The sequence below is a fragment of the Aphis gossypii genome, chromosome 1, assembly GCF_020184175.1.
Source record: "Aphis gossypii isolate Hap1 chromosome 1, ASM2018417v2, whole genome shotgun sequence".
Lineage (NCBI taxonomy): Eukaryota > Metazoa > Arthropoda > Insecta > Hemiptera > Aphididae > Aphis > Aphis gossypii.
This window is the reverse complement of record NC_065530.1, coordinates 52,370,021-52,390,161: the sequence shown is the minus strand read 5'-3', so window position 1 is coordinate 52,390,161 and position 20,141 is coordinate 52,370,021. Positions and strand designations below refer to the sequence as shown.

Below are 20,141 nucleotides of genomic sequence, written 5' to 3'. Positions count from 1 at the left end.
GAACAAAGTTTGCGCCCCCTCCCTCGACTACCCGCGACCGTTCGCCCCGTACTCGCGCCGCCGCTCACAAGTCGTGGTCCCTATCCTCACCCCGCCGCCACCGCATCATGTGCCGACGACGGTCGTTCTCTGACCTCTACCGCCCCCGGGCTCAGACGCTGTTTATATATATATATGTGTGTGTGTGCAGGACCGGTGATGCTGTGCTGTATATACGCACAATTCTCGTCACGGTTATTATTATTACACCACTGCGGCGCACTACTATTTGCTACGTTTAATAATGAAAATTGCTTTTTGTATACGCGCTGCGTGCCTTAAGTATAATATATAAATGGAAATGGTATTCCTCGCGTCTGCGATGGCGAAACATGTGTATATATATATATTTACGACAAATGAAGTCGGGAGCTACTATATTAAACTAAACGACATAGTTTTAAATCAAAAATTCTGGAAATCTACATTTTTTTCAAAATCAAGTTGTTGCGGGTTTAACACAATGTATTATGTGCAATGTCATTGGACAAAAATATAACTGTATACCATATAAATGAGCGTCTACTGTTTTCTACTATATTTTATAAAATTATATATATGAATTTCAATTACAAAATTACTCGATAACTTTATGTTATTGCGATCATTGCAATCCGACCATATCATGATAATAATAATGCATGACGCGCGAACGCATTTGCTATAGCAGACACTATTTATCGCCTCAGAGAATTTTTCCAGAGAATTTCATTAGCGTCTACATTTCTTTGTTATATCTATAGACAATATAATTTTGAAATAAATAAAATATGTGTTCTATATGGGTTTTCATGTATAATATTGTATATTGTAAAATATATTTTGTAGAAGGTTTAAATAGCAATGTAGTTTTGACTTTTGAGTAAATAATATAACGCACGTGTGCGAACATTTTATATTTTCGAGGCATAAATTTTAAATCAAGATAGAATCGGTGTTGTTTTTTCCAACTATAGGTGTACATATTTTACTTGCAATATTTGAATACGTCAAAACGTACCTAAATTATAAATACTAGGTATACCCAGTGTTATTATTTATAGTTATAATTTGGAAGTTTTAAATGTGCACCGCCGTATAAGCATGTAGGTATGAAATATTGTTATAGTCTAACATAAATAACATTGTATTATCATTTACATCTATAATATTAAAAATAAATTGTTAAATTTCAAACGGTTTAAATTTTTGCAAAAAAAGAAAATCTTGACCAACTCATATAGAATATAAAGTATAATACTTTGGATTACATACCTAATTAAATGATTTAACTAAAATATTATAATACGTTATAATGTAGCTTATCTACTTCGTTCTCATTTCGTACCACACTTTATATGAATATCTGCAATATAATATTCATTAATAATATTTTATAAAATTATAATAGATACATATCATCTACTATAATAAATAGGTACCTATTACGACGTGTATTATTGTAAGAATAATTATTATTTGAATCGGATCTGCACACGCACACTCACGTGCAAGTATTCAAACACGTTTTGTATAATATACATTTATATAATACATATTTTATATTATATATATATTATATACTAAATACTTTCATGATATATACGCGAGGTTTGTAATTTATTTTCCTATTAAGCGCTCGTACAATGGTAGCTGACCTAAATAATTCGAGTACAAAAAAGTCGGAGACCAAAAAGGGGTGATTGGAAGAGGGGGCGATGACCACAAAGGACGATATGTGTCATGCAGGACAACAATAGTCTGATTATTATATATTTCTTTAGATGTGTGTGTATAATATATATACCGCGGCGAGTCGTATAGGATTACCAACGGTGTCTGCATGTATACGGGGCGGGACTCGGACCCATATAGCGGCCATTATTATTGCCGCTGCCACAGCATGCAGAGATCCGTGTTTATAAATAATATTTCGAATTTTTTTTCCTCGAGATAAACATTTTTATCCCGAGTGTTTTACGGTGATATATCTGTCGAACGGCGTAATAAAAATATTATAAGTTATTGTTTTTTACGAAACTAGTATTATAATATATATATATATATAGTATAGGTATATGCATATCATATACATAATACACTTATATATATATAATAGTAGTTTGTTCAAGCGTATACATAAAATATATTCACAGTAGGTATGCGCGTATACGTATGGACGACGTAAAATTATGTTTTCGAATATATTATATTTAAATTTTGACTCGTTATATCACCGTGTCTGAAACTATACACGGTGGAATAATATAATAATAATTATATTTGATATACTAAAATATCTTGTTATATATTTTTCCTATACGAGTTATAGATATTCGAATGTCGTTATTACATAGCTACAGATAAATGTGATATCATGAATTCGATTAGCTTACGATAAATATATTATTTAAATTCATACTAAAATGCATTAATCTATACTCGAAGAACTTAGATAGTATATGCTATAGGTAAACAGTATACCTATATACATTAATAACCTATTAGATGTTTCAAGTACCTAAATGAAAATTGAAGAAAAATAAATTTTTATTAATAAATACGCGAGTGAATAGTAGATAATATAGATACATAATGAAAATATAAAAATATACCTAGATACAAAACTGATTCAAACCTGCAGCAGCAGCTTCGTCAGTTGTTTAGTTTTTTATATGACTTACGATTTTGAATTGTTTTTCTTCACAATCGTGGTGATGTGCCGAAAGAAAAGAAACCCGTGTAAAAAATGCACGTCCGGTCGGAACTATACGTGTATTATCAATCGTCGTTTAACTCCTGCACTGTGGTAATTATATTTTAACGATGCGTACCGAATACCTAATAAACTCACTCATAATATACAATGTAATATATACATAATAAGTTGATACCGAGGTCTGATTTTTATCCCGTTTATGGATGATGGACGCGGTTATACCTACTTCAATATATTATGCTGTATATACATATATATACATATTTGTAGAAAAGTAGAAAAAACACTTCATATTATAACGTTGTAAATTATATGTTTACACGTCTCGTTTGACAATATATATTAATAATTATTTATATTTAAACTATAAATGTATATACAAAAAAGCTATAATTCATTTTTAGATATATACACAAGAAGATTTTTTTAAACACGAATTCCACTCATTATGAAGTATATAGGTACGCATTGGTCGATTTTTGTGTTTGTAAAAAAAAAGTTAAAATATATAATAGTTGGTATTTTCGACTATTTTAATTACTCATTATGTTCACTATACAGTAACACTTTTGAAAAAAAATATCTATATACTTTTTTTTATAGATTTGCGTTTTGTGTTTAAATATATATTTATATTCAATGACAGTATGTCATGACTGCTGCATCCCGAAGGTAAACGTAAAGACATTGCTTTCTAGATATTTAATAATGAAATATTATACATATAGTATTTAATATTATATCTGTTGTTTATCCTATAATATTATTATTGATTCTTTTTCAGTTTTTAATATTGAATAATGTATTTTGTTACAATGTTTCATTATTTTTGTAATTGACTTATTTTTTTACACAATTTATCGCTGGTTCGATGTAATGTTATTTTTTCCCGTTTACATATAAAACATATTATATTATAATAAATTATACAATTAACCTGTTTTTAGGTTGTTTTTCATTTTTATAACACCGTTCGAGTCTGGCCAAAACTTAATTGCACATTTTAGTATCTGTACCGCAACTGAAAAACAATTTATTTATGTGATTTCAGGGACTCGACCGGACCAGAATCAGGAAAAGTATTATGGATTTTTGAACGCCACCTGCACGATGACGGATACCTCCGCGATGACTCGGCGGCAACGGAAACCACGTCATCAAAATATAATAATTACCATGTAATAATAATAATTGTTGTTGTTATTACTATTGCGACCGATTTGCTGTAAGTCGGCGGCGTCTTTCCCACTACAATATTATTATTATGTAGCCTCGCACAATGAGCAATAAAAATTAATACCACCGGTTCAAATGGCTCTGTTAAAATGTCCCGTTTACGACGGCGTTATCAGTGTTTAAACGGTTGTTATTACGAGCCATTTTGTACCATACATACATATAACATAATATATTATTACACATACATATCACCGCCGTGAGGAGTAAGTATATATGTGTGTGTGTGTGTGTGTTTTTATTTCTAGACTTTATTATTTTCTTTACAGCGTACCGTTTAAGATTATTACTATTTTTTTTTTTTTTTTTTTATATTTTTATTATTGGTTGTATACACTTATTATTATTATTATTATATTTACTACGAGCATAAATCCCGCTTACAATGATTTCAATACGACTAATTTTTATATATTTTTTATTGTATTTTAAACGGACAGGTTTATCGGTTTACTGCGTTTTTATTTTTATGTCTGTGTACATAATATGCGTATTAAAACATAATAATAATAACTGTGTACATGAAGAGAAATAATATTTTACACACATCAAAATATGACAAATATAATAAAATAACTATTTAATATAATTATAACAACAATATTTGTACGCCTAACGATTTAAATTGGACCACATTATATTACTACTAAAATATCGTATTAAACCAAATCCTGCCGTTTAATATATAGGTATGCCGCGAATAACCTAACTTTCAATATACCTACAAATGTTTATAGGATTTATCCAACTAAGTACTTACAAAATGAAATTGTCAAAAACTACTATAACTCTGACTATTATTATCATGTAAACTTAGTAGGTATTTATATTTATAATATTTATTTTACTGTCTTTTTTTTCCCAATTAATTGTATTCATTGTCTTCTATATTGTGCATAAATATTATTTAATATTCATCATTAGTTTTTATGGCTCATGCATGGCTACTATTCCCAGACGATTATAATTATATATTTTTATTACCTCATAAGTATTTTTAATACTAATTAAAATCATATTCAAATATACAATGTTAATTATCGTTCGTCTATAAATAGGAAAACTAAAAAATTAAATATAATTTGATGTACTTGTACGAATCAATTCAGACACCTTTTTATGCTTATTTAATATATATCCTATTATATTAAATACCTAAGATATAATACAACAATTATTTTTACATTATAAACAATTTGTACTTAAGAATATTTGTGTTTATAAATAATAAAACTTTTATATTATACAATAAAATAGTATAATAAATAATAATTTATTATTGTAAAATTATTATAATCTTATGTCTAGACTATAAACCGTATTGATATAACTTGTATATTATGTAACCATTTTTATAATCTAGAATTATTTATACGCTTTATACAAGGTACCTATCATATGCTGTAAAAGTGTAAGACTACACTTCATAAAAATTACACAATAATTTATTGATTGAAATATATGCACACTAAAAAACATGTGCCCAACAGGGTTGGGTAAAAATATATTTTTTTTTTTAATTTGGTTCACTATAGAAGTTCTCCAAATGACTAATTATGTATAATATACGCATATTATTATGCAATAGTTAATTTTAATTTTGCAGCACAAATACTAATACTTGTAATACTAAATTCTTAAATGACTGATTTATATTAAGTACCTATACTGAAATATTATTTTTTTCAATCAGTTGTTGATATTATTAGGTCACAGGCGTGCATTTTGATTGTTAGGAGGGGCTAAAATTATATAGACACATGCAAAACGCAAAACAAACGATAGACCTATGGAGAGCTTTAAATAAAACAGCATATACATGATCTAATGTTAATATTTATTCTATTAGTAATATATATTTATTCTTTTTAGGAATTACAGTATAGCAAATTATGTATTATTTTACCTAGTAAACAATCTGGAATTTGTTGAACAACTCTTTATTTTTTTTTTTGGGGGGGGAGGGGACTGTAAAAATTGTTAGTAGACTAAGTCTCCTTAAGCCTCCCCCCCTTAAATTACGCATATATATTAGGTATAATAATATTTTATTATTGTTATAGAAAATATACATACTCCTATAAGCCATCATTATTGGTAGGTATATAAAAATAATGAAATTGATATATAATATATTGTTTTAATTAACATTTATGACCACATATATATTCGTTATTTGTAGACAAATATACAAATGCATCGTGACATTGAATTTCATAAAATCGTTTTTATAAAATTACATCACAATGCATAATAATATTGTCCTATATTTTTAAAGTTTTTATGCTATCGTATTTAGGATGAAATACGGTAGGTGCCTACCTATATTAAACTAACAAAAAATCCAAACGCGTTTTTCGAATAATTAAAATTAAACTTCAAAAACTTTGAATAAGTAAATAAGGCAAACGTGCAGGAGTCTTAAAATTGAGAATAAAATATTTTACAGTTTTTGTAAAATGTATATTCTTATCAGACATTTTACTTTTTATATAAGTTGTGTTTACAGTCACCATAAAAAACTTGTGTTTTAACAGAATGACTTGCTATAGTCAATAGTCGCTATTTGTATATATACCTACATAAGAAATAAAACGAACAAAATCGTTTACCATTGTCCATATAATTGGACTTATACTAAAATGCATACTTCAATGATAACATTTTTAAACTTTTAATTAAACTCATTTTCAAAACTATAAGATGAGTATATAGGTTATACACCAGCTGTGTCTCACACAATAATGCGTATTTGTACATCTAATAAATAATAATTATAATAAAATATTAAATTAATATAATTTTTTTTTTTCAAAAGTTTTAAAATCCAATTTAAAATCGATTAAACGATTGTTGCTGCAGACAATAATAATATTATATACACACATACAATTATGTTAAATCATATACAGTGCAGTGTGTGAAAATATCTGATTCGGCATTTGTACCAATTATAATATTATTTTACGTTTTAAGAATCGTTTAACTTAACGTGCGGGACTATTCATCTGTACATTTATTATTCGTTATTGTATTACGAATAAAATATAATATCCGGCGTAGCAGTGACCAGCCGAGCTGCAGCAATCTACCAAAAACTTACGGCTTACGGCTTTTGTAAGGGAATCGATCTTGAAAAAATATGATGTGTATAAACAGTGTATTTACATAAGTAAAATATTATATTATAATACAAATAATTTCCTGAAATCAGTGTATGCGTGGTGTATCATAAAAATCCGTGAGACGTCTCGTCCCGATTGCAATAAATGTTTTGTTAATATGTATATTAATAATTATGCGAATAATAATAATAATAGAATACCAGCTGTCGTGCCATATTTGTTGTAAGTAAGTACCTGTATAAAAATACATACTCAATCACTTAATATACGAATACTCGATAACGAGTAGAGAGATATTATCAGTAATATATTATATTGGATGTTGATATAGCTGCTAGATCATAATATAAGATCGGAACTGGAATTTTATTGAAAAGAAGCAGGGACTCGATGAAAATATAAAAAGCGGAATCTCACGAGAACCCATACATACTAAATATTTTTGAAACAAAAACAAATATTTTAATTTCAGCATCTACAAAATTTTCCAATTATAACGGCCGTAATCGAATTTGTTAATTTTATTTTTTAGAAATCATATAATTATGTGGGTATCTATGTTGCAGTAAATTATATTTCAGCACTAGTTGAAATCAATATTAATCTGCAAAACAATAATTTTTAACTTTAAAGTACTTGCGTGGAACCTATAATTGTTTCTAAGAACCCAACTGAAATCGGAATTGAAATTAGTTTTTCAAAGATCCTAAACTGAAGTTCTAGTCCCTATATACTTCTATTAGTCGTTCATTTTTCAAATTCGTGTCGATTGCCTATTGCAGCAATGCATTTATATTGATATTGATACAGTAAGTATGTATATATACGTACCCATCACGTTCTAATTCAACATTATGTATTGCAGGCGTGTCAATGGACTTGTGTATATAATATGATATGGAGGTCGTTGTGTGCAGCCGCGAAGTAGGTATATTACTCCAACTACTATGCTTAATATATATTGGATACCACACGTGTATTATAGTGACGATTATCCCACCACAGAAAAACAAAACTAGTATTTTTGTATCCTAGATTAATTTTAGACAACCCCGTGCAGGGTTCGTTGAGGTGTGTGTGTGTGGTCCGAGCAATAAAAATAAATAAAAAAATAAAATATAAGAGCGACTCCGGGACAGAACACGACGGCGGAATATTTGCTGCATTTTAATTTTAGAATCTCCTCCTTGTTACATATAATAACTAATAATAATAATAATATTACATATTATCGTAAACATTCGCAGCTTCGGCGCTCAGACATCTCGTCGTACAGCGCACATCACGAGTGTGTATAAAATATGTTGGTATATACTCTCACACACGCGCGAGTATGTATGGGCCAAAAGGTCCATTAACGAGCCGAATATAAATTATTTCTTGAGAGACGCGATGGGTTATTTACTATATTATAATACATTATTATTATATATCGTACGAGCCGCCGCCGTCGTCGTATAGTCGTGAACAACCCGAATGATTTAAGTAGGACAATATAACATTGTTGGACGCATTTTTTGTTTCAGCATACTTATTATACTTATATTATAGTTATATATTGTGTATATTGTTGTCATTGAGACGTTTCCAAAACGTGTTTCCCTTTTATAATAATTATGTCTAATAAAAATCAACTGCAACCGCAGTTGTATCGATCGCGTGATAACTGATAATAGCTGCCTATATCCTATTATTATGTACGTGTAAAATACCTTATCATGTTAAGTACCCATATAAGCAGGAAGGAGTACTAGTGCTGTCTGCCACTATACGCATTACGTGTTGGTGTGCAAACGTTAATAGTATTTTTCCAAAAAAGTATTTACCTATAGTGTATAAGTATGCTGATAATATAATAGTTATCACCCTTTATGTCATTGAACATAATACTATAATTAGTGTACATAAATTAGCTCTTAATCGTTTTAAAATGTTATATTGATTCTATTCTAATATATTTTTCACATTGATATAAAGTGAAGTGTGTTGTAAATCTTTGAACGTGAATTTTTTTAACAAACATCTATAACTTTACTTTAACAGACTATTTTAATAAAAAAATTAGAAAATTTAATTTATTATATTTTGGATAATATATTCACACAGGTTATAAACAAAATAATTTTATTGTATTTATTATATTAAATTTATTTTAATTAAATTATTATAATACAATTATTTATTTTCGATTTATATTATTACAAAGTTATATTAAATATTAATATAATAATAATAATAATTCGTTCATATATTTTAATATAATAAAATAAAATAAAATAATTGTATTATAATAATTTAATTAAAATAAATTTAATATAATAAATGCAATAAAATTATTTCGTTTTATTTTATTATATTAAATATGAACGAATTATAATTATAATTATAATAATTATAATAATTATTATTATTATAATTACTATATTAAAATAGCTTTGTAATAATATAAATCGAAAATAAATAATTGTATTATAATAATTTAAATTTAAATTTTTACTTTATTTTGATGATTTGTAAAAATGTTTAACACACTGAACATTTTTTTATACCAATAATTTTAGTGAGTATTTTTTTAATATTAGGTATGTGTATGCCATACTATTAATATAATATAATATCTATAAGTTCATTTTAAATGTTTTACCCAGTAAGTAAATTGATTTATAATAATCATTAACGCCGCATAATTTATTCACGACATTTTTCGCAAATAAATAAAGTACCAAATTTATTATACGGTAACGTGATGTATAATTATATTGCTAAGTGATAATATAAATGTAACTTTTATTCGTATCCCTACTTAATTGATGACATATAACATTTATAAAACGTTATAAAACTTCTTTTTTATTATTGTTCCATTGCGCATAATTTGTCAAAAAATTATAGCTCGAGATAAGTGGATATAATATAATATTATGTTTTATACTTTAAGTCAAATAGAATAGCGCCATCACTAATGAATAGGTTTTAGGAGATGAAAACTTTAAACACGGCGTTTTTTTCCCTAAACTATATAATTTATAGGTTTTTATAAGGCTCGTGTAACAGCTTTTTTGGATAATGTTTTTATTTCTGTCACGCGGGGAACCGTGAGATAAAATAAAAAAAATATTTCGGGAATATATAGGTATACCTAAGTTTCGACTTTTCCGCGCATCTGCAGAACTGAAATATCGCCGCGGTCTTCGGGAGCCGCCACCGACCGCGATTTCGGCTGTGCGAATTTTCAACGACCGCAGCGTCTAAAAAACAGCAAGAGCTCGCAAGAGTCGGCGGCGGAAATCGATACGGTAAAAAACACGTCCGGATGGCATCGCGTCTGTTGTGGACTCGTGGCTGTGGCGGTATCTGTCGGACACGACGACGGTGTCCGTCGCTGCGAGCTCTGTGCCGCCGCCGGTGGACCGAATTCTCGTTAAAAAACGACGATATCGCCGCTGCCGCGAGTCCGCACCAGCTTTATCTTCCGCATTTTGGCAACCACCGGTTCACCGTCGGCGGCCATTGCCGCGGTAACCGTGGCGACGGCCACTCCTCCGACTGCCTGGCGCCCGTTCCGTCGGTCCCGGCGACTCATCGGTTCCGGTCGCCAGGGGCAACGAGCGCGCCGACCATGTTTCCTGTGCCGGGCGGAGGCGGATCGATGCCACGACGTTCGCGATAACGACAATAATGATAACCGACGGGAACGTGTATTATTATTATTATTATTATTACGGCAACGACGAACGTGTGCGCGCGATCCGACTACTGCGCCTGCCGTCTTCCCGTGGCTTTTTACCCGTTTTTTCAACACTGGTCTGCACTATATTTTAATATATTATATAATATTATCTAAAACGACATTGCAGTTCGTCGACAATCGGTCTGCATTAGAACTTTTGATTTCTGACGACCGTTCCGGTAACATCTACACAACCGTAGCTATAGTCAAATTTTACCCCTATATGTGTCGGCGACCCCGTAAAGTCAAACCCGTGTTCGTTAGCGAACACTAATTGTCTATCGTTTGTCCGACTGCGAGTTGAGGGGACTGCAGAATATTAGAACGACAAATTTACATTAATAAACGACAATATTATTTTGGAAATCTAAAGTTACATAATTCTATGTTGCAGTTAGCGGTTATATTGCTCGTATACCTGTATAGTGTACCCGCGTCCGCACTATAAGTCTTTAACAACAATGTAATACCTCAAAAATCATACATTATATACTCTATATCATTATATATATATATGCATAATATATTAATATAATAGTATATATAAATATATTAGTACTGTAAGTTAATACTTACTGACTGGCAACGCATAATAATTTCCAATTGTATATTGTTATAAAAATGCATACATACTCTATTATTATAGGTATTGATTTCACGTTTATCTACATGTTTTGTAAACAAATTCGTATAATTGTATGAAATTGTTTTATTATTTAAACGTTTCACATTGATAAAAATATAATAAAATGTATAGATATTGAATTATATGACCACGGATAATCATCTACTAAATGCTGTATGCAGAATGTAGATACTATGTAGTGACTAATGAATAGTATAGTACAACATTACATATAATATAATAATATAGGCGGTTGTTATTATAGGTAGTTACAGACTTCCAGTATACCAGGTATACTGGATATATAAGTATAAAACAATATATTATTATTATATATTTATTTTCATTATTATTTACATTTACATATTTTATAATATATTCATTATCTACAGTATCATCTCATTATATTTTAAAAACTATATTAATGGAAACGAAAAACCAGATAAATATTAATATAATTTATATACTTGTATTTTTTACAAGATTGGTTTACTTCTAAACTATTTATTAATTAGAAATTTTCATTTTAGACAGATAGTGCTACACTAAAACTAAGTTTAGAATCAAAAATCTTAAATCATTGGGATTAAAAGACAAAAAAACCTGCATGATTATACACTCTGCCAGTCCAACGAGTATATTTTAAGAAATGAAACCACATTGGCCTCTTTCAAGGTCCCATCTACAAGGCCATTATTAATAAACTAATAATATTATGTTAACCCTTAAATATATTATTATAATAGTTTGTTTACTCCACTTGACGTTACCATAAGCCATATATACTCAAAACATGACATTATTATTTAATATATTGTGTTAGCTTTTAACATAATATTTTTAAATACTGTTCACAGTTATTAATATTATGCTGTATACAACTATATAGTGGGTATATTATAGTGATGTCAAATATGTAGAATATATAATATAATTATGTATATTATGGGGTCAACGTACGTATACAGTATTGATAAAATGGAGTTCAAAAACAAAATATACAATATATAATATACTTAAGTACTCGAGTTGATCAGTATTGGACTAAATCGAAATATATGTCAGTATAATATTTATAATATATTTAAGTGTTTCGTGCTTGTAAAATATACTATAATAGCATTAAACACAACGTAGTTTGAACAATATTTAAGCTAATATGGTCAGTCATATACTCATGTATATAATGTGTACGTCCATATTACATACATTAATCTTGCCACAGTTATAGTTTATAAAATACACCTAAAATAATATACTCAGCTTAATAACTATAATATAAGGTTAATAAACTGTATAATATACAAATGTAGTATGTATACATTGTATCAATCAAACAGTATTATATATTGTTCGTGACAATATTATTTTAATAGATGATTTTACATTATTATATAATAATTATGAATAACACGAACGTTTGTACATAATATTTAAAGACAACATTTATTATATATTTGTAAAATAATTAAAATTTAAAACGCCAAAAACTCAAATATTATATAGAATAGGATTAGAAAATGATAGATCTGCAGAGAAAAGTAAGTACATGTTTAGTACATATATATTATTATTCATTATAGATATTATATAATAGTTAGGTAAATTTGTTCATGCAAAAACTGTGAGATCACAATGTATAATACAATTCGATATTTACTGCTTAAATAATAATTTCCTGCTTATTTCATCAATGGCATATATTATAATATATTAAATAAAATTACTTATAGCTAGCTATTATATACCAAATTCTACATTTTGACCGCCAAAATATCGTTGAATAGCTCTTACACACAGGATACAGCACAAAATCAGCCATTATTTATCAATAATAATTATTTTCTTTATAAAAGTCTCAGCCCAGCTATTTATATTGTATGTAATTTATAGAAAATATTATAATTTCTCAACTGAATATAAAGGTGTTAGAATTACTAAATAAATTTAAAAAAATAATTTAAATGTTAAAAACCAATAGATGAAATAAAAATGTTGCATTTGCGTCGATAATCTTTTTAAAAAAAATATACACAAAAATGACGTCATAAATCTATATTATGTTTAATATAATATGTAATTTCATATTTTTATAAACGTGCTGTGGGTCTATGTACTGTGTGTGTGTGTATATCTGTCATTAGCACATTCCATGGAACGGCTCAAGGGCGTCGCCACAGCCACAGTATTATAATATATTATTATGCTCTGTGTAAGATAAAACTCGCTACAGCAACGTGTATTGTACTGGGCGATGAGGTCTATTTGTTATTTTTTAGATATTTTATTTTAGATTTTTCTGACCAGTCATTCGTGTATGCGTTTACGGTTGAAGAGAAAAACGTGCGCTAACCTTTCAAACGAATACATGGGTATAATTACGAGTATAATATATACTCACTCGTACCTATATATTATATATTTACTTCATATATTATATTATTCATTATAATAGTCACCTGCGTGCGTTGCGGACTACTGCTATAGAATTATCTGAATCTCGAAACACGAATTATGAATAATATATTGTTCAATATATATTCAACAATAATAGTAATCGTAATAATAATAATCATAGTTAATAGTAGGTATAAATGCCGTATAATAATAACAATAATGTATCGTATATAGTTATGTATTATATTTTGTTAATAACACATCTCGTTAGATTGACGCACTTATTTTGATAATATCTACTGTCCGGAAACCAGCAAAACAGAGTTGTTGGAAAACAAAATAACGTTTATTATGGTTATTATATTATTATTACTTTTTTTTAGGTGCCGCAAAATAGCAACTAGTAGGTGTATAAAGTACCTACATATAATATCCATATTGTGACTGTAATGAAAGACTTCGCGCACTTTGCATACATATGCGCATACGGCAGCCGACGATGAGCGACGACTTCGCCTTTATGGCGCAATAAAGACGCGTGTTAAACACATTATAAACGTGTAAAATAGAAATATACGTTTTTTATTAGATGTTAAATATCGGGTATAATAATAATAATAATAATAATAATAATATGTATATATAATATAAAATAAAACGGTTTACGATCGAGAAAAAAATACAAACGAACTAATTGAATATCATGGTTTTTTTTTTTGTTTACCAAAGAACTTATTATATATCATAATATAGTATAAATTATTACAAACACCATATTCGAATGGTGTTTGTACCGGCTAGCAATCCATTGACCGATATTATAAGCACTCTTATTTAGATACGATTCTTCTCTGGTAAATCGTAAATTTCGAATTTATTATTATCCTATACCCAGTAAATTTTTCAAGTTTGTCTGAAATTTAGGTAATATATTTAATTTATACTTTAAAAAGACTTTAGCGAGAATCTTAGCTGAAATATATAATAGTCTTCAGATTAAAAAAAAACTTATATTAAAATAACTGAACGTTTTAAATTGTTCACCCTAAAAAGCAGTTTTTTTTCCCAATTCCACTTAACTTTTACATTATTTTTCAAAGTTTTATAACATATATAGTAGTAATGTAGTATAATATGTAGTTATAGTTTTAATAAATTATCAGTGGATATTTATTTTTAAAATTCAAATAGTCCTTTTATTTTCTGAGACAATTCCCGTTTCAACATACAAAAGAACCCCCTCTCCCCCTATGTAATATGACTACATAGTACATAATATAGTATACATATTATATACCCACATAATGTGGACGGCGTGGCGTGCTTTTAGGTATATACGAAAAACTAATCCGGACGGGTCATAATTCTAAATGAAAAACGATCGGGGAAATTCGTAAAATGTTTTCGTGAAACGGCTGGTACGTTTGATAATAATTTTGTATACGAAAACGTTGGCTACGAGTGGGTGCGTATATTAATATATTGTATTGTAATTTATATTTATGCACGCGATCGAAATATTGTGTTACACGAAACATTTTTTTCTTTTAATATATTATATAAGTAAATTATTGTTCAGTACTACCTGCACGTGCGCTCTGGTATTACAATAATATAATATGCGTATAATATAGGTACTAAGAATTTTATTCCCATCAGAAAACAGTTCATTAAAAATATGGAATAAAGTGACTGAGTTTGTTAGACGGTATATTATTTTATCTTAATACAGGTATCTATAATTTATATAGGTACACTGTACGATACAGGGATATTAAATAGCTTTCCACTTTCTAATTTTCTTAAAAGATTCCGTTCAGTGTTCGATATACTATTGAATGGTATACCTATATGTATATCATAGGTTATTATCACCATATTATAGTTTATTGAATTTTGTCACTATATTGTTTCTGTACATACGCATTTGACTGTCGAGATTCATATCAATTGGTATAATAAGTACGGTTATATAATACACGGGTTTGTACAATATTGTTGTTAATTTAGTTTAAATCATTCAGAGTACAAATTCTATTGGAATATAAAGTGTTTATTATTGTAGTTAAATTGGTACTTAAAAACTATATTAATATTAATAAATTATATAAGAGCTGTTTATATTCCCTTGGCGTATACTGCAGAACACATATTTTTTTTTGTACTGCAGTTAAGTTCAATATATAAGTAATATACGATTATACAAATGATCATTGTTCATATTTTAAAAGCACCTAGGTCTGTACTGCAGTAATATAATATAATTCTATAACATATAATAAAGTATGGATGGACTAAGAGAAACAATCATGCAAAATGATATCGAACACTGAACACTGGGAAACACCACGACATAGACTGACGTTTGCTTTTATTTTAATTACTAAATTGTCTATTAATCGATTAATTTCTATGTACATTATGTAGTATGTACACACTATACATAGAATATAATTTTAGTGGACATATTAAAAAAATCTATTGAAATAAAAAGTCCTAAGCTCTGTTAGGCATACGATAACTAAAAACTAAAAAAACTATAAAATAAAACTACTATAATATTATAGTATATATAATATCATACCTACTTAATATAGAAAACTAGAAAATGTATAGTGGCTAAAGATGTTTTTGGTTAAAAGTTAAAACTTAGAGAAGAAAATGATTGTATAAATAAACTTTTATTACTATAATCTAGCAATGATTGACTGCATAGATAGTGGCACGTGAATATTATAGGTATGTATATATTAATATATTATAAAGTAATTAGAATTAAACCGAAGAGTTATGCACTTGCGTACGGAATAAAAACTGTAAGCGGGCAAGATGAAAATTGATAATACAAAATAATGTTGTATGGTGTCTAATATATTATGATGGTCATCTAGCTTCATCGTCGGTGGCCGATCATGGTGACTATGTGCAGCAGAATTATTTATGGAAAGTATTATATTCCATTATATAATAATATAATTCCCATAATGATATAATATATTATCGTGTTTTCAGCTCCGACTAATTTACAAAAACATTATGTTTTTTAATCGAAATTATTCCTAATATCCGCCTCCTTTCTTGTGGCCTAAATTATTAATTGTCCTTTACAATTTAAATGTAATAATAACTCGTTTTCAATTTATATTTTCGGATAAAATTTACCGAAATCATCATGTTACAATATAACTGCAATATACATATTATAATACCTATTATTTATATAAATACATTTTATATCGAAGTTAGTGCTCAAAAAAAAAAAAAAAAATCACGACGAGCGTATAGATATTCTCTCCCCACTAAGCATAATATATTATGTTACAGGGCCAAATGGACTCATGATGATTATATGATGAACATTCAGACACGTTACACGCATTATTATTATTATAGCGATATCACATTTATACGATGGTCGCCTACTGCGGCAGCTGCCGTTTGCATGGACCGAAAACATGGCCGTTCCATCTATACTATATAGGTACACTGTATACCTACCTACTATACTGTATACATTCAATACACGACGTATATTATACTAACACCGATGCTGCAAGTAGGTATATATTATGAATATGGTATAATAATAAGGTTTTTACCGACCAATATGCGTTCGATCCGACGACCTACACAATATCATCTTATTGTACTGCGAATTATTGTGATACAAAATACAATAATGCGCTGCACTATCTTCATTCCATATATTAGGCGTACTTAAACCAATGGCGTTTCTATATAGAAATCTTACACTACCAAATAATGATACCGATGAATTACACATATTTCGGATTTAAGATTTAGGGGAAAGTGGCTTTTTTTTTGGGGGGGGGGGGAAAGGGAGATTGATTAAATTTTAAATTCGTAATATTTTATTTTATTTTAGAAACTTTAAGAATAAATCATAAAATTAACAACAACAAAAAAAACATTGTTTGGTTTTCACGAGTCTTGTTGAGTAATATCTTGTGTTTATTGTTTAGCATATAATAAAACTTGTTTTTTCAGGACAAAAAAAAACTTTTAAAAGAAAACCGCCAATAATCTACGGAAACAAAATAACTTAAACTTTTTAAAAAAATCGAAGTCAAAATAGTATAACATTTGTGGAAATATTGTGTAATAGTTATTAGTTGTCAATTGTCACATTGGAGGTTTTTATTTCAAACTCACATAGAAGATCTTTGAATTATTGTTTATTTTATATTATAACTTTTTTATTACATATAGAAGGAACTTAATAACCTACTCATATAGTAGGTACCACTTATTAGGATGTTTTATTATGTTTTGTTTGATTATTATTATTTTTCAAAAATTATTCGATGGATTTAAGCGATAACACATTCCTGCAAAATCAAATGTTTGCTTATTTTTTCCGAATTTAAACACAACAAAACCACAAAATCGTAAATGCAATACATATGGGATTTTTTAGCACGCGAAAACTATTCTGACGCGTTGCCGATATAATAACGATAGACAATCATTATTCGTTTTAATTTTAATTTTCGATGAACCGAATAAAAAAACGTGCCTCATCCGATTAAGGGACACAGTGGTTGACAATACACAGTCGTAAAAAAAAAAAAAATCCGTTTTTGTTGAGTTGTGCGAATGAGTACGAGCGACGATCTTCGACCGATAAAAACGCGCTTGGCCGTTATCACACCGCCGCCGTTACTGTGTTGATCGCGACTATTTTAGTGCAATGTGCATGATATACATTGTGCGGTTTGTGGCGTTAAAGACGTCATTACCGACGTTTATTGTAAATATATTATATATATATCTATATAAATCTAGTGTATAGGGTCCAGTCGTTTTTATTTGCCTCGTTTTATTTATATTATGTGTGTAATAATCAGCTGTGCGTTTATAATATATAATAATATTATATTATATAGCTCTCGCGGTATATAACGTACTTATCGTTTTTATTATTTTTGTCGCGGCACGAGGTCAAGGACGTTCGTGTCATCACATAGGTATATATATATTCTTATATATTGGCCGTGGCAGACAATGATGATATTATTATATAATGCGCGTATATCCAACAATGAAAGCTTGCGACTGTGTTTATCGAAGGTATAAAACTCCCACCGTCTGATAATCCTGTATATATATATATAGCGGTACTTAAATCTATATCATTCGTGTACACGGATGTGTTTATACCTGTACAATGTACATATATACTTTGTATATAGCTGTTATTAGAGGGTATTATGTCATCATATTATTATCTTCTTGTCCAGATTACTATTACACGGAGTCCGTACTTTTTATTGGTTTTTATAGTGCACGCAGGACCTCGGGGGACGCGGTCGCGACAGGTATTCAATCGTGCCATTGCAATTAACTAGGTTTTTTTTCCTGCGATTTAATCGGCCTAATGAATAATGAGATTCGATTTCGTTTTGCGATAATAAGACGAGAATTTCGTATATAATTTATACATAATATGATTATATTTTTATCGGTTATGTCGAAGTCTCTCACCGAGGTAATTGCAGCAGTGTTTTAACTCAAACTTTCAACATTACAGCAAATCGTTTAGGTATACGTTTTATAGAGAAAAGATTACATTCTCTTTTGTCATAATATAGACAATACTAATTTATACACGTATATCATTTGAAAATAGTATTACAAAATTTTAGAAATAATCTTTATATAATTTTATAATTCTATAATTATTGGTAATTAAAAACGATATTGACTTCGTTTAAAGGCGCACGCGAGTTTACTCACTATAGGTATAATATGTTTAAAGAGTTAAAACGATGTAAATGTCTATTATAATACAGTGTATAATTTAAATTCTACTGTTGGTATGTACGCGTATTGTAGGATGCGCGACGACGATCCAGTCTCCATCGGTTCATCGATCCTTCACCTCCACCACACCGCCGCGGCACCATATCCACAGTTTACATACTGTGATAATGTGTAAGATGGCCGCCACCGTGATGTCCAGATGTACGCGTATATGTATAGTATTACATTCAAAATCGTCGTGACATCCAATACGAGCGCGTTTATCGAACATCATTTATTTAAGTATATAATATTCGACTTTAGCTACATTATAAAAAAAACTTATCTACTTCTCAGACCCATGTGTGGTATGTATTACGGAATTCGATTGTGGGACTCAGCTAAACCTTCAAACACAAACACGGTTATGCGTTTCAATTGACCGGATTTGACCCCCAACACTTAAAAATATTAATAAACATATAATATCACACTTACTATAAAAAATTAACTAAGTATCACCTAAAT

At 28.9% G+C, this 20,141-nt stretch overlaps 1 long non-coding RNA gene across 1 annotated transcript in view; it reads left to right on the top strand.

Annotated features, from left to right (window-relative positions):
• Nucleotides 1–5,103, top strand: part of LOC114131497 (uncharacterized) — a 36,998-nt gene extending 31,895 nt beyond the window's left edge. The window contains exon 3 of the long non-coding RNA XR_007603113.1: nt 3,789–5,103. This is a non-coding gene — a long non-coding RNA (uncharacterized LOC114131497). The remainder of the gene's footprint in view (nt 1–3,788) is intronic.
• The last annotated feature ends 15,038 nt before the right edge of the window (nt 5,104–20,141 follow it).